The sequence below is a fragment of the Pogoniulus pusillus genome, chromosome 14, assembly GCF_015220805.1.
Source record: "Pogoniulus pusillus isolate bPogPus1 chromosome 14, bPogPus1.pri, whole genome shotgun sequence".
In the NCBI taxonomy this organism is placed as follows: Eukaryota; Metazoa; Chordata; class Aves; order Piciformes; family Lybiidae; genus Pogoniulus; species Pogoniulus pusillus.
Genome location: NC_087277.1, coordinates 18,425,082 through 18,440,217, shown reverse-complemented (window position 1 = coordinate 18,440,217; position 15,136 = coordinate 18,425,082). Strand labels below are relative to the sequence as shown.

The 15,136-nt window shown below is 45.5% G+C and overlaps 1 protein-coding gene across 1 annotated transcript in view; it reads left to right on the top strand.

Moving 5' to 3' along the window:
• The window catches only part of TSNARE1 (t-SNARE domain containing 1), a 477,462-nt gene that overhangs the window by 50,233 nt on the left and 412,093 nt on the right, over positions 1-15,136 (top strand). The window lies entirely within an intron of this gene.

Below are 15,136 nucleotides of genomic sequence, written 5' to 3'. Positions count from 1 at the left end.
ACAGGGAAAATGCATTGTGGGGTGGGAAAGGGGCAGCTATGGTAGAAGAGGGGAGGTGATGCTGAAAGGAGGGAGGTGGAGAGAAAGGAGGAAGATAGGAGAAAAGGAAGGAGATAGAAAGGAAAGGAAGGAGATTAAAAAAAAATGAGGAAGATGGGGGAAAATAAGAGATGGACAGGAAAGAAGGGAAAAGGGGGAGAAGGGAAATTAAAACAACAACAACAGCAACCAAAAAAGAACCCCAAACAAACAAACACCAAAAATGGACTGCAGGGTTTGCATTGAAACCAGTGTTTCCATGGCCAGTGCTGTGTCATTTCTGCTTGGAGTTGTAACCACACATCTTCACTAGCTCACTATGATGGCTGAAGAAGACCAGATCACATCTGTTTCTGAAGGTGTTCACTTTGTGCCATGGTCTAGTTGATTAGATATGGCTGAGTGATAGGTTGGACAGGATGATATTGGAAGTCTCTTCCAACCTGGTTTATTCTGTGATTCTATGAGTCTGTCTAAGAGGAAACAAAGAGGAAAACTAAGAAATGAAAACAAAAAAGAAAAATAAAATTATAAATATATACACAAAGTGTGAGGTCTTTCAGCCAATTCTTCATGGGATGCATTCCTATGTGACCTGAGATAGATTTTATAGTCCTGCTCTAGAAGGGGGTTGGACTCAAAGATCTATGGAGGTCCCTTCCGACTCCTGATATTCTGTGATCCTGTGAATGAGGCAAGGCTGAAAGTATGTTTAATTTTACTTCTGCATGATGGAAGCAGCTTGTGAGCCCATCACATTCATTTCAGAAGCTCTTTGGTGTTGTGGTTATTTTGCTGGAATAAATTAGTGGGTTGACTGGGGAATAAGCAAGCAAAGCAGGAGTTTAGGGAACAGTCAGACCAAACACACAGACATAAGTTAGCCTGCACAGTCTGCTGGTAACCACCTGTGTATTTTCCTTGACCTTGTTCCTAATCCTAAGAAAGAGGTTCTGAACCTGGATGATCTTTGCATTGTCAGTATTTTGGATGGTAGTTACTGGATTGGAAAGACTCCAGTTGTCCAGTTCTCTGGCTCAGACATCTTCCACTGGTCCCATCTGCTAATTCCTCCTCCAGGAGAAACAGAGTCAGTGTCAAGCCAGCAGGAACTGTCATTAACTATTTTCACATCTAATGCCTGGGCATGGCATAGGGGAAGGCATGGAGAATTCCCAGAAAGGCAGTTGAGTAATGGAAGGTGATGGGTCCAGATGGAGCAGAGGCATCTTTAGAAAAAAGGCCTCCCTTCCTTCTGGGTTCTATGCACCTGGTCTTTGATAGAATTAAAATTCCAGGTAATCTCCTTGTGAAAGCCTTGGCTTGGCCAAAACAGGGAGCTGCCTTCAATCTACCTAGGCCATGTCAAGCTGGGAGGAATGTGGCATTGCTACAGATAGCTGATCCCTGCAGACTGTGTAGTACCATACACAAAAGTGTGAAGACCCAGCAGTGGGGATGTGGACATTAGAAAGTGAGTTAGCCTAGTTTGATGTCTCTACATGGAAGATGCTGCTAGTAGTAGAGGCATACAAAACAGTGTCTTCGTTGGTTTGATGCTGTCCTGGTTTCTACCCCAGAGGCTCAACTTGGAGAAGTTCCTGGAGAACCCACTGGCAAAGTCCTCTGGGTAGCAGCTATATTGGACACTGTACAAGCAAAGAACAATTTGTGACTCCACCTCGTGATTTTTACATTGTTTTAATATCACATTTGTGTGCTTGGATGACATTTTCCATTCAAAAAGGGAGGGAAGGAATGAACATGTCACCCACACCCAAGGTGCTGGGCACATAACTCAGGAGAATTACTCATAGAGCTGCAAACTCATTATCCAACTATCCACCGGCTTCCTGAGTCTGGCCACAATCCTGAAATTAATCTCACCTAAAGAGTCAGCAGCATTTCCTCCACCCTTGCAGGAAGAAAGTGTTCTGTTTAGTAGATGAAAGCTTCAGAAAAAATTAAAAAAGAAGGAGAAAAAAAAAAGAACCAAAATATGCCACACCAATTCCAAAATCTAGTACTTAAGTGGGTGCATTTGCCCTGAGTTCTAGGAAAGGATGTCTCCATCCCAATTCCAAGCAGATGATGGGGTGCATCCCCTTGGAGCCCTGGATGGATTACCTGTGATGATGACATCATAGCAGGTATCAGCCTATAGAGGTTCAATCTGTTGTGATTTTAGTGGCTTCCTTAGAGAGCTGCCTTTCCTCCTTCCATCTGAAACTTTGCTGTGAGGTTTTTCCACCCTCTCTGCCTTTTTCATTGAATCCTAGCAGGATTCTGTCTGTCATCTCCTTCACCATGGTTCATGCTCCTAATTCTTGGACATCACTGTGAACAGCTGACGTTGTCCTTGGGCCTGCTCATCCTGACTGAGCAGTGGGATGCTTTTCACAGTGTTTGTTTTCCAGATGGATCTCTGCTCTCCAGTCTGCTGTTTCATTCTGCTGGGGAAAGCACAGCTGCCCTGGGGTTTGTTTTCCACATGCAAGCGTAGGTTGAGCAGATTAGGAAATGCTCACAGTACCTAGGTGACTGGTGAGCTGTGTGGTTGAGGTAGTTTCTCCTCTGTAAACATCTCAGGCAGAGGGGATGGCTTGTTCTCTTGCATAGCAGATAGCATCTGAAATTATGGTGGCCTTGTGGGCACTGGTAGAATGGACAGATTTTTGAACCTTGTTGGTGGGGAGGGCCCATGTGATGCTTCAGGCTCTAGATGAGTCTTTGCTCCTGTATTTCCTTCTCCTGATGTAGAGTCACCTGGGTTTTAGTTGATCTTAGCAATGGCCTGCAGTAAATGGGGATGGTGATCATGCAGTGGTTGAAATCCAGACCCAAGTGCATCTCTTGCTGATGTTAAGATTCAGAAGCACAGGGGTATGCAAAGTGCCCCTCATCATCATATTCTTCCTGAATTTATTTAAAAGGTCATCTAGTCCAATACCCTACCTTGGACAGGGACATCTTCAGCCAGCTTAAGTTGCTCAGAGCCCTGTCCAACCTGACCTGGAATGCTTCCAGGGATGGGACATCTACCACTTCTCTGGGTAACTGTGATTGGTGTCTCACCACCCTCATTGCAAAAAAAAAACAAACCCTCTGCCTTGTATCTAGTATCTCACCTCTTTTAATTTAAAACTGTCATTCCTTGCCCAGTTGCAAAATGTTCTGCTACTAAACCTGTCTCCATCTTTTTTATAAGCCCTCTTTCTTAAGAAAAAGCTGCAATAAAGTCTCTCTGGGTTTTCCTGGATCAGAAGAGGCTGGCAGCTGAAGTCACAAATTCCTCTCCTTCTTGTTTTCCTTCCTGTAGAAAGAGGGCAAAGAAAAAATGCTTTGGGATGTCCAGCAGTAAAAGCGTTCTTATAACCAACTATGTAGTGTTGCTCAACATGGAATTGGATCTGGCATATCCTAGGCAATACAGGGCAAACTAGCAGCCTGCACATCACCTTGCACTGCTTCTTAATCTCTAAGGAGCTTGTAACATTTCTTCTGGCAGCAACTTCTGTCGGCTTTTAAAAAGCTTCCATTTGTCCCAGTGTCCTGATTTGAGCTAGGACAGAATCGATTCTCTGTTCAGTGAGTTCACTTTTCTTAGCTCTTTCTCTGAGCTTTCTGAGCATCTCTTCTCAGTGATGCACTTTCTAAAGTCCAGGGCATGTTTGCATAGCCAGTAGCTGCTTCTAGCAGTGAGAATGATGATAGAGTTTCTGCCAAGGGCTGAGCTGCAGAAAGGCTCTGGCTAGACTTGCTCCTGTGCTGACCAAGTGTCGTGAAGGGTTACTAACCAAGGTAGTTACTACAGCTTGTACCCCATGTTGAGGTAGAGAAAGTAAGAGGTGGCACCTGTGGGAAAGAGCAGACAGAACAGGTGACCCTGAATTGACCAACAAGAGGTTCCATTCTGTAAGTGTCACATTCAGGATAAAGCTGAGGGATCAGAAGGGTCAAGCCTCTTCTTCAATGGCTGATGTTTCAGGAGGACTCCGTTCTGTCTTTGATCTCAATCCATGTGTTCCTAAATCCTGTTTCTGAATCCACTTCTCATCTGCTGTGGAGTCTAGTCTGGACTCTGAAGTGTTTGCTATTGGTTTTGTATGCCATGCAATGATAGAGTGCATTGAGTTAGAAGGGACCTTTATAGGTCATCTAGTCCAACCCCCCTGCAGTAAGCAGGGACATCCTCAAATAGATCAGATTGCTCAGAGCCCCATCAAGCCTGACCTGAAATGTCACCAGGAATGTGTATTTGTAATATTTAATTGTTTCCTTATTAATAATACTGCTTTTTTCCTGATACTGCATTAAAACTATTTTAGATTTCTTTTTCAAACCATAAGTCCTTCTCCCTTGTTCCTTTCCCACACTGTGAAGGGATAGGGGTTAAAAACATCTGCCGCTTGTCTAATAGCTCACTGAGCCCAAACCCCTGATACCCATGGGCGAGTTTTACCTTGCCAAGAGGACATGAGAATGCTGCTGGGGATGTCCCAGGTGTGGCATGAAAGTGTAGGAGGAAGGATGAGGTGGATTACAGCTCATCTGCTAATGATGACTCCAGCAAACAAGAGGGAATAGAGGGGGAGGATTGAGCTTAGCTGCCTGATGGTGATTTTCATAGGTTAAATGGGCAGGTAGCTGTGAATTGCATCCTGCAGCTGTAACCACTCAATAAGATCAATGTTTGCAAAGCGCCTTGCACGATTTGATCCCAGTGTTGATTAAACCTCTAAACTTGGCTGTCCTTAGCCTGAAGCACTTCGTAACATGTATATTTGCTGAGCTGCCTTTTGATGTTTCTTGCAGCCAGCAACAAGAAGCTGCTGATAGAGGAGAGGGGAGTCTGCTGTCACAGTGTGTAATTGGCTTGGTGTGTTTGCACAGAGGTCACCGAAGGCTCGGATTGCTGCTCTGGGCAGATACTAATCATTGCTGCAGATTTTTTATCTCTGGATTTTCCTGGCTGGAGAAATTGCATTCATATTTTTTTTTCTAGTGAGCTTTGTATTTAGAGTGTGCATATAGAAGGTATACAACATTTATATAGATGTTTATTGATGTGTTGTGTTCAGCATACAGTGATCAGAACAGTGTAGGAGCTAAAGCACAGAATCACCAAATAGTTGTGGTGGGAAGGGACCTTTAAAGGTCATATAGTCCAAATTCTCTGCACTGAGCAGGGACATCTTGACTCAGTGATCTTAAAGGTCTCTTCTGAGAAACAAAAAATCTGTGATTCTGTGATTCCATGATCTTCAAGTAGAGCAAGTCACTCAGAGTTTCAAACAACCTTACTCCAGCATCCACCAGCTCTCTGGGCAGCCTGGGATAGTGTTTCACTACCCACACTGTAAAAAAAATTCTTCCTTAGATCTACTCTGAATCTCCCTCTTTTAGTTTAAAAACATTGTCCTTTGTCCTGTTGCAACAGGCAATGTGTCACCTTCTTTCCTGCACTCCCTTTAAGTACTGAAAAGTCACAGAGTAAGGTCTTCCTGCAGTTCTCCAGACTGAACAACTCTAACTCTTTCAACCTGTCCTCACATCAGAAGTGTTCCAACCCTCTGACCACTTTTGTGGCCTCCTCTGGACCCACTCCAATAGGTCCTTGGGCTTGGGCTTTTTGTCCTGTCCAGAGCAGAGGGGGAGATTCACCTCCCTTGACATGCTGATCAGTATATGAAGGAGAATGTCCTTGTTGGTACTAATTAAACACAGCAAGTATGTGCATTAATTAAAAGGCCCTTTGTAATAACAGAGTGATGAATGCAGACTGTTTTCTTTTTAACAGAGGGAATGAGGAAATACTGCATCCTTAAACAGCTGTTGTAAGGTACATGGGTACTTTAGGGAATCTACAATTTATCTTTCACCATCTGAACATCCATGAGTAAAATCATCTTTTGGCTGCAGCTCAGGGCTGCATCTTGAAAGCTGCCTATTGCTTGGCGATTGCAGGTCCTGACTCCTTCAGGGTTGCACCAGCACTTTTTCCTTGCAGGAGAATTGGGTTATTTTATAGTCAAGAGATGCTGTTTCTAGAAGAGTCCTTAGCTTGGAAGCTAAAAATGGAAGTTCTTGCCAGGTAGGGGTGTGTATAGGTGTTTGCAAGCAAACATGGCAGAGAAGCAACCTGCTGGTGAGAAATGTGAAGGTCTGGATTCAGCAGAGCTCTCCATGTTCTCTCAATTTTGATATAAACTGAAATGTTTAACTGGATTGTGGCCAGAGTGTTCCTCCCACGGCAGGTTCAGGATCTTAGAGAAGACAGGACAGTTAAGTAAGTGATCTAGTTAAAGATGTCCCTGCTCACTGAAAGGGAGTTGAACTAGATGGCCTCTAAAGGTTGCTTCCAACTCAACCCATTTTGTGATTCCCTTTTCCCACTGCAGATTATACACAATTTTTTTTCCCAGGTCTCTTGCAATCTGTTATAACCCTCTCTACTTTGGGTCATCTGCTAATCTGGAAATCTTAAAGCCTAATTGTACTTTTAGAGGTTTATATACCCTTTATTTTTAAAAGGAGATGCTGTTTCCATGCTCAGCAGTAATGTTTTGGTCAACCAGCATTTGCATTTGTACTTTCTTGTACAGGCCATCTGAGAGGCTGCAGGATGTTGCTGGGCATCAAAGCTCATGGTGCTGAGGGTCTTTGTGTCCTTAGCCATGACAGTAAATAGTTTTCTTCCCAGTACTAATCACTTCAAGGTGTAGGGAGTTGCTGTGGATTTACATGACTCCTCCATGGTGTCTCTTGAGAGAGCAAGTCTGATTCATCACCTTCAAGGCTTGTGTTTGGGCAGAGACCAGAGCTGTCTGCACCAGTGCTGAATCAGTGGGACAGGTGCCCCTTTTGATGGGGGGTGATGTTTCCCTGAATGCCAGAGCTCATTGCCCCTGCATCTCCTTGCAGCAGTATTGAGTACAGAGCATTAGTGGTGTTACTGCTGTCCTGAATAGTCCCCCAGTAACATGTTTGGCTGGACAGAGCTGCCATTAATTATTCTCCTGCAAGGATCTGGGCTGAAAACTAGAGTATTTGGCTTTCTGTATGAGCTAGTTGTGACTTAAAAGAAATTTTGCTGAAGGCATCTTCTCAGCTGTAGAGCTTTCTCTTTCCATCTCTTGCTTTGACATGCAGCTTCTTCTGTGTGGCAGAAGGGACTGAGTGAGATTATGGGAGCTGTCTAGACTGATGGGTTACAAAGCTATAGTCAGCCAGGTGGTGGGGCAGATTGTTTGAACAGTGAGAAGATGAAATAACTGTTGTGGTAGCTCTGTATCTCTGACCTGTCTTGCTTTTGCTGGACCTGGAGTCATTAGCTGGTGCAGGGCATTGTTTGATGGAGTGAATTACGAAGAACCAAAAAGATGATGAATGTGAGAGCCCCTTCATGCTTTGAGGAATGTGTTGATGGTATAAGCCAAGCTCAGATAAAGATATTCATCTCCCACCAACTGTCATAATGGTCCTTGACTGTGTTGACAGAGTGTTTGCCCTCGTTGATTTGTTGACCTATCCAACTTCATAACTGTTTCTGTGGTGTCTTTATACTCTTGGACACTTCCTGATTGCCTTCTCTCCACTCTGCATCTGCTGTGGATCTAATACTCTGCTTGTGTGTGTGTTACATGATGAGAATGAGGAAAGTTGATTAGAACTGTTTGGGGAAGGTCACCCCAGCTCCAAGTTATGTATGGGATGCTCTTCAAAGACCCACTGCTTGATAGCCACGTGTTGGTCCTTTGGGAGCAAAACTACAGAAGGACATATCTTGCAACAGAGAGACCACATCTCTTCAGATTTTCTTTTCCACCTCATGGTACTCTTAAAATCCAGGCAGAAAAGTTGTTTTTAGTTCCTTGATTCTCCCTAAGCGAGCACCAGCAAAGGCACTTTTGCTGAAAGGGCTGCACAGGGTACAAGCATAGCATGCTTCCTGGCCCCTGTCCACTTCATCCACATTGCCAAGTGTTTGCCAGAGGCTGCTGAGGTCCAGAGAGGCCACTCCATTCTAAATGCACCAGCAGGTCCTCCCTGGGGACTTTGTTCAACTGACCTGACCTGACCCATGCTTCAGCCGTCCAGGTGACGCAAGTAAGAGGTTGGCTGCGGCTAAGCTTGTGCCTGGATTCATGTCCATGTGGGAGAGATGAGCATCAACTTCAATGTTCAGACTTTTCTTGTGTGACCAAGTAGTTTTCTTTCTTCTTGTCTCTGATGTGTACTTTCAGGTAGAAGCATAATGATTGGAAAAGACTGACTACATCAGTGCATAAAAATGCTTATTCATGGACACAACCAAAGGTTCTATATATAAAAGTGAAAAAATGAACATTTTTCACAGTAAGAACTATCAGCCATGGAAATAATCTTCTCAGAGAAGTGGTGGAGTGTCCCCAGCATTGGGCACTTTTAACATTCAGATGGACAAGGTGCTGGAACATCTTACCCAGATGGTGCTTTTGCCAGGAAAAGTTGGGCCAGATGATTCTTGAGGTCTCTTCTAGCCTGTGATTCTATGATACCCTTGTTTGCTACAGCAAATAGAGATATATGTGTGGGGATGCCCTTACTGAGTCCAGGTCTTTGCTAGATTTCATTGTATTTTCTCCTTATGATCTTTGCAAGTGTTGCTGATGAGCCACAAATGCTGTTTACCACATGGATGCTGATTTTGTCTTTAGTAGAGCTAAGGAACTGAGGATGTTGTTTTAACAAGGGCACATACCAGGGCTCAAAGCTAGTGATGTGGATTTGAGTTGCTGTTGCTTCTCTCCCAGTGTGCTGCTCCATATCTTCATGGTTCCTGGCTGTGACATTGCTCTGCAGGATTCTGTCAAGTGCATTTGGAAGGCAAAAGGAACAATGATGCGGCATCCTAGTGTGGCTCTCCCAGCTGTCATCGTGTGATGTAAACATTGTGGAGATCCAAAAAAGCTTCTTCCTGGATGGGGAGTTAATATGGTACTACCCAGGCCTGCCTCTGTCTGGATATCCCGATGTTTACCAGTCAGCCTTGGAGCAATGGGCAGTGTCACCTGTTAGCATATGTTGTGTTCTCTCAAACCAGTTTCTCCACCAGTGTTTCAGCACTGGGATGGTTTCTGGTCATATTTCACCCAAGGGGTGGTCTCTGCTCAATGAGCAGCTCCGTCTTTGCCTCCAGAAAGCCTGTGTCTCTTGTCTTGCTGCTTTTCCCTTGCATCTCAGTACTTGCATTCCGACAAGCCAGCAAGACAACCACCACTTTGGTTTTGAAACAAACTCTCCTCCAAGTGACAACTGTGGGCAAAAGTGTGTTGATGTGGTGCTGATTTGCTGGGCCCTCATCCTAATCTCTTCAACATTGGAAGAGCTAGAAGATTGCGGTTGCTCTGAGCTTCCTCAGTTGTCTTTCTGAGAAACACCACCTCCAGGTAACCAGAGTTCTGCACAAATTCCTTGGTCTTCCCCAAAGAAGTAGGAAGGTGTTCTCCAACACTGGCAGCATGGCTTGGGGTTGGCAAAGCAGAGCGTGCAGCTACAGAGAGAAATTTCCATGCTTGGACGCAAGCACTGACGTCTGGCCGTGGAGGGTGTCTGCTGTGCACCACATGTTTTGGGTGTGCTCCTCTTCAGGCAGGGAAAACTTGCATCTTAAGGAAGCATTTCATAGACTCATAGAATGATCTGGCTTGAGAGGACCTGTTAAAGTCATCTAGCCTAGCCCTCCTTGAATGAGCAGGGGCATCTTCAGTCAGATCAAGTTGTTCAGGGCCCCATCCAGCTTCATCTGGAATGTTTCCAGGGATGGAGCTTCCACTTTTCCTCAGGGCAAGTTGCCATCACTTATTTTATATCCTATGACTGTCCTCTTTCACAGCTCTGAGGAGATGGGGGAAGATGAGACTGTCCTTGCTGCTGCCTTCATGAGATGGCTACCAAGTTCAGACTGGGCTGCTGTGATGGTGTTGCTGATTTAACTTTATTTATGTATTTATTTTTTAATGAGCTGGAGGAATAGATGTTTTTTCCTGTGTCCTTTTGAACACGAAGAAGAACTCCTTTACTTTGAGTGTTCAAAACGCTGGAGCAGGCTGCCCACAGAGCTTTTGGAGTCTTCTTCTCTTCAGAGATCCTAAACCTGCCTGGACATTGTGATCCTGTGGGACCTGCTGTGGGTGACCGTGCTTTAGTAGGCGAGTTGAACTAGGTGATTTCCAGAGGTTCCTTCCAACATTCCATTCTGTGATTCTACGGCCTACAGTTTCCAGAAACTCAGGTTCCATGGTCAAGAGTGTGTGTGGGGGTTGTCCTTTTCTTAGAAATGAAGACATCTTGTGCAACCACCTTCATTTCTGCAGCAAGCTGCCAATGAATTGGTCGTGTGTCAGGCCACACTTTTTGTCTGCAGCCTCCTTTTCTCAGGGTATATCAGCGTATTTCAAATTGTCTGTATCCCAGGGCCTTACAACTTTTCTCTTCTCTCTCTCTTGCCAACTTTGGATTTTTTTTTGGTGTGTTTGAAAAACACCTCCTCCACACATGGGCAGGTTTCTCTGCTAGTTTGGGACAGCAGCCAGCACTTGTACAGCTGGTGTGTTCAGCGTTGTGCCGAGGTTTCTGCAGAAGAGGCAGATCCAGATGTCCCTTTCTCTTTTTTTTTTCCAGGCAGCAAGGAAGAAACTGATGTGAGTTACATCTGCATTTAGAGATCCAAAAGTCCAGCTCTATTTCTCTTTTAGCTGAATGGTGTGGCAGCTCTCCAGATTGCTTGCTGCAAATTGAAGGTTATTTTATGGAGCTGTGGTGGGCACTTTTCATCTTTTTTCCTCTCTCTTCTCACAGCATGGGGACACAGTGTGCAGGGTGGTGTTGGAGCAGGTGCTCTGAGGGTTGTGGATTGCAAGGATGTAGGTTTGGGAGATGATTTTGTTGGCATCTACAGGATAGAGGGAAGGGAGACAGACAGTAACTGCTCAGGAATGTTCTGAACCCAAAAAAATGGTGATCCGGCATCAAACAATAAGACAAGGAAACCTTGTTGCACTGTCCAAATGTGTTGTTTTACTAATCCCAAAGGAAAGGACATCACTCTTCCAAAGTGACAGTTTCTCTATGAAACTTAAAATGCTGGTAATACTTAGAAACTCTTGGTGAATTCCCAACTCGGTTTCTTCCCAATCTTATCTTCTAGCCAGATAAATCTATAGCGTGGAAGGTGGGAAGGAGAGTTCATCAAATCCAGCAAGGCGAAGATAATGAAGAGGAGAGCCAATGACATGGTGCCTATCATTGAGGGAGAGCATTGTTGCACTTGAAGATGGTTTGAATCAATGTTTTCTGGTTTGAGGCAATTCTGTAGGTTAGCTCAGGTCTCCTCAAGAACATAATTGTCTTAGATGATCATAGAATTGTTTCAGATGGAAAAGACTTCTAAGATTGTTGACTCCCACTGCCAACTCAATGCTGCCATGGACATTAACCTATGTCCCAAAGTGCTATGTCCATATGTTTCTTGAACACCTCCAAGGACATGACTCCACCACTTCCTTGGGCAAATTATTCCAGTGACTGACCAGAGACTGCTCAAGCTAGCTCAAGCTAGCCAGCTGGGAACGATCTTGTCTTGGAAATTTTTGAGTTAGAATGACATTTTGAGGTAGCAGAATATGTGTGCTGTCTGTTGGGAGAGAGCAGTTTGGAGACAGGCTCGGCCATCGAGCCAGTTCTTGACCCCTATCAGAGTGAATCTGTCCAAGCTACGAGCTGCCAGCTTGGCCAGGAGCTTGTTGTGGCAGACTGTCAGAGGCTTTGCTGAAGTTCAGGCAGACTACATCCACAGCCTGCCCTACATTCACCAGGTGAGTAACCTGATCATAAAAGGAGATCATGTTGGTCAGGTAGGACCTGCCCTTCCCAAACCCATGCTGGCTGGGCCTGATCCCTTGGACATCCTGTAGGTGCTTTGTGATGGCCCTCAGGATGACCTGTTCCATCACCTTGTCTGGCACTGAGGTCAGGCTGACAGGTCTGCAATTTTCTGGTTCCCCCTTCTGGCCCTTCTTGTGGATGGGCATCACATTGGCAGCTTCCAGTCTTTGGGGGACCTCTCCAGTGAGCCAGGAATGTTGATAAATGATGGGGAGTGGCATGGCCAGTTCATCTGCCAGCTCTCTCAGAACCCTAGGATGGTCCCACGGACTTATAAGGATCCAAGTGCCTCAACAGGTCCCTTACTTCTTCCTTCTGGGTTAGAGGGGGCAATACTGGTCCCTGTCTCCATCTGCCAGTTCAGGAGGCCAGTTGTCCTGGAGACAACCTGTCCTGCTTTTGAAGATTGAGGCAAAGAAGGTGTTAAGCACCTCTGCCTTTTCCTCATCCTTTGTTACTATATTCCACTCTCCATCTAATAAGGACTGAAGGTTGTCCTTGCCCCTTCTCTTGCCGTTAATATACTCATAGAAACATTTTTTATTCCCCTTAAGAGCAGTGGCCAGTCTTTCTACAAGACCTAGCAACCTCCTTGGACTCTCCCTGAGATACCTCCCCTTTTTCCAACGGTGATACACCCTCTTTTTTATCTTTAATTCATTCAGAAGCCCCTTGCCCGTCCAGTCTGGCTGCCTCCCTCATCGGCTCATCTTCTGGCACAGTGGCACAGCTGCTCCTGCGCCCTCAAGAGTCCTTTGTTGAAGTAGGTCCAACCTTCCTGGACCCCTTTGTTTCTAAGGGCTGTTTCCCGAGGAACTTTCCGAGTTAATTCCTTAAATAAGCCGAAGTCTGCCCTTCGGCAGTCCAGCGTGGAGGTTTTGTTGATGCCGCCACTGGTTTCACCATATATTGAAAACTCTCTTGATTTCATGGTCACTGGACCCCAGGCGGCCTCCGACCACCACATCTCCCACCAGCTCCTCCCCGATTTGGTTGGGCTGCTTGGGTGCCCAGCGTTTTACAAGTGTTGTAAACCTTCCTTCCTTCCTTCGAGGAACGGGTGGGAGTTGGTTTGGGTGTGGGGGGGTGTTTGGTTTGGCCGTGGGGTGAGCAGAGCAGGCTGCGCCCAGCAGAGCAGGCTGCTTTCTGCCCGCAGCAGGCCCTGCCGCCGCCGCCGCCGCTGCTCCTCTTTAAGTCGCCCGCGCGCCGGGCGCCGTCCTGCGTCGCGCTCGAGCGTGCACCTACGCCGCGTATCCTACCGCGCGTGCCGCTTCCCTGTGGCCCTCTGGGTGTCTGCGGTCGGGAGGGCCCCGAAGCAAAGAAAAAGCCTTCCAAAAGGCTTCGAAAAAGCCTTGAAAAAAGCGCGTTCCAGCGGAGCTAGCCTCGGTACTGCTCTCTTCCCTAATCAGGAATCCTTGGACCTGCCTTCTCTGAACGTTTGCTCGTGAGAAAGGCTACAGGTTTGGGGCAGAGTGGCTGGAAAGCTGCCCGGCATTAGAAGCCCCGGGGGTGCTGGTGACGGCTAGCTGAACATGACCCAGCAGTATGCTCAGGTGGCCCAGAAGGGCAACAGCATCCTGGCCTCTATCAGCAAAAGTGTATCCAACAGGAGTATGGAACTGATCGTGCCCCTGTGCTTGGCACTGGTGAGGCCACACCTCAAATACTGAGTTCAGCTTTGGGGCCCTCACTACAAGAAGGACGATGAGTTGCTGGAGCATGTCCAGAGAAGGGCAACAAAACTGGTAAAGGGTCTAGAGCAGAGGTTTTATGAGGAGCAGCTGAGGCAAAGGAGGCTGAGGAGGCCAAGAAGAAACTATTTCTCTCTACAACTCCTCAAAAAGCGGTTGGAGTGAAGTGAGGGTAGGTCTTGTCTCCCTAGTATCAAAATTAGACTGGATATTAGGAAAAAAAAATCACAAGACGAGTGGTCAGTCACTGGAATGGGCTGCCCAGGGAGGTGGCTGGGTCACCAGCCCGGGATATGTTTAAAAGTCATTTGGATGTGGTGTTTGGGAATATGGTTTAGGGTGAACCTTGTGGAGACCTGAGAGTCTTTTCCAACCTGAGTGTTTCTGTGATTCTGTGAAATGATGAAAAGCTGTTCTCCTCCACTACTGCTCCTCTCCTTTGCCCTTAGTTCTTTTCTGGACATGTGCTGTCTTAGGACAGACAGACTTTCCAGTGTGCAATGAGGAAGAGTGAATCTGGAAAGGTCTGTAAGTCATAAGCTGTTCTTGGACCACAGTGGTTTCCAAGTGCTTCTGCTGAGACCCCAGCATACGCTTCCACAGTGGATACAAATTTACTGTGCTGGATGTTGTAGTCAGTGCAGTGGACGGTTTTTAGAAGAAGATGGTTGAAATGCTGTTTCTTGACTCTCTAGAGGCTGGTGGCCTTAGCTGGGCTAAGTGATCTAGTTGGCACAATTTCTCTTTCTTCTAACAACTGTTATGTGTGACATCTCTGATAAAGAGCTCAAAATGTCTTCTCAGAACTGTATTTACATAAGCCATGTAATATCTGCTATGGCTATTAGGTGGCCATAATTAAAAGCAAACCATGTGAGTTTACTGTTTAAATTATCAGGTAATTACATATTGTGAAAGAGGAATGAGGGTAGGTGGAGGAGAATCTATAGGCTGATGGGTCACTTGTGATATACTCTACTAATTTTATTTTGTAACCTAATTACAAGAGAACAAGGGGAGGAAAAAAAAATGGGTAGCAATCCAAGGAGCTGACTCATGATATTGAAAAGGTCATTGAAAGGTTAAGCAATTTTCTTCCTCCCCCAAAATAATGTTTTGAAATTGCTTTTGAAAGTAAATATTTTAAAGACTGAAAGTTGATAGACTTTCTGTTATGTCATAACTAATGTTGACAACAAAGAGTATTCTGGTTTTGTCATACTCAGCTACATCAGATGTGGCAGTGATGTGATATGGTTTGTAAGTGTCTAAAGATAGCCAAGGAGATGTGCTCTGGCAGAGACCAGTGCTATGAACCCACCTAAATTTTTCCCATGCTTTCTGCAATAGCATCTCTCCCTAATGAGCATAAAACAAACAAAATCCCATCTTCTGAGAAGTCATGACCTGGATAATACTAACCTTTACCTTTCTGTCTTTTAGGATTAAGTTCTAGTGTGGCCTTTTTGTCCTCTTTC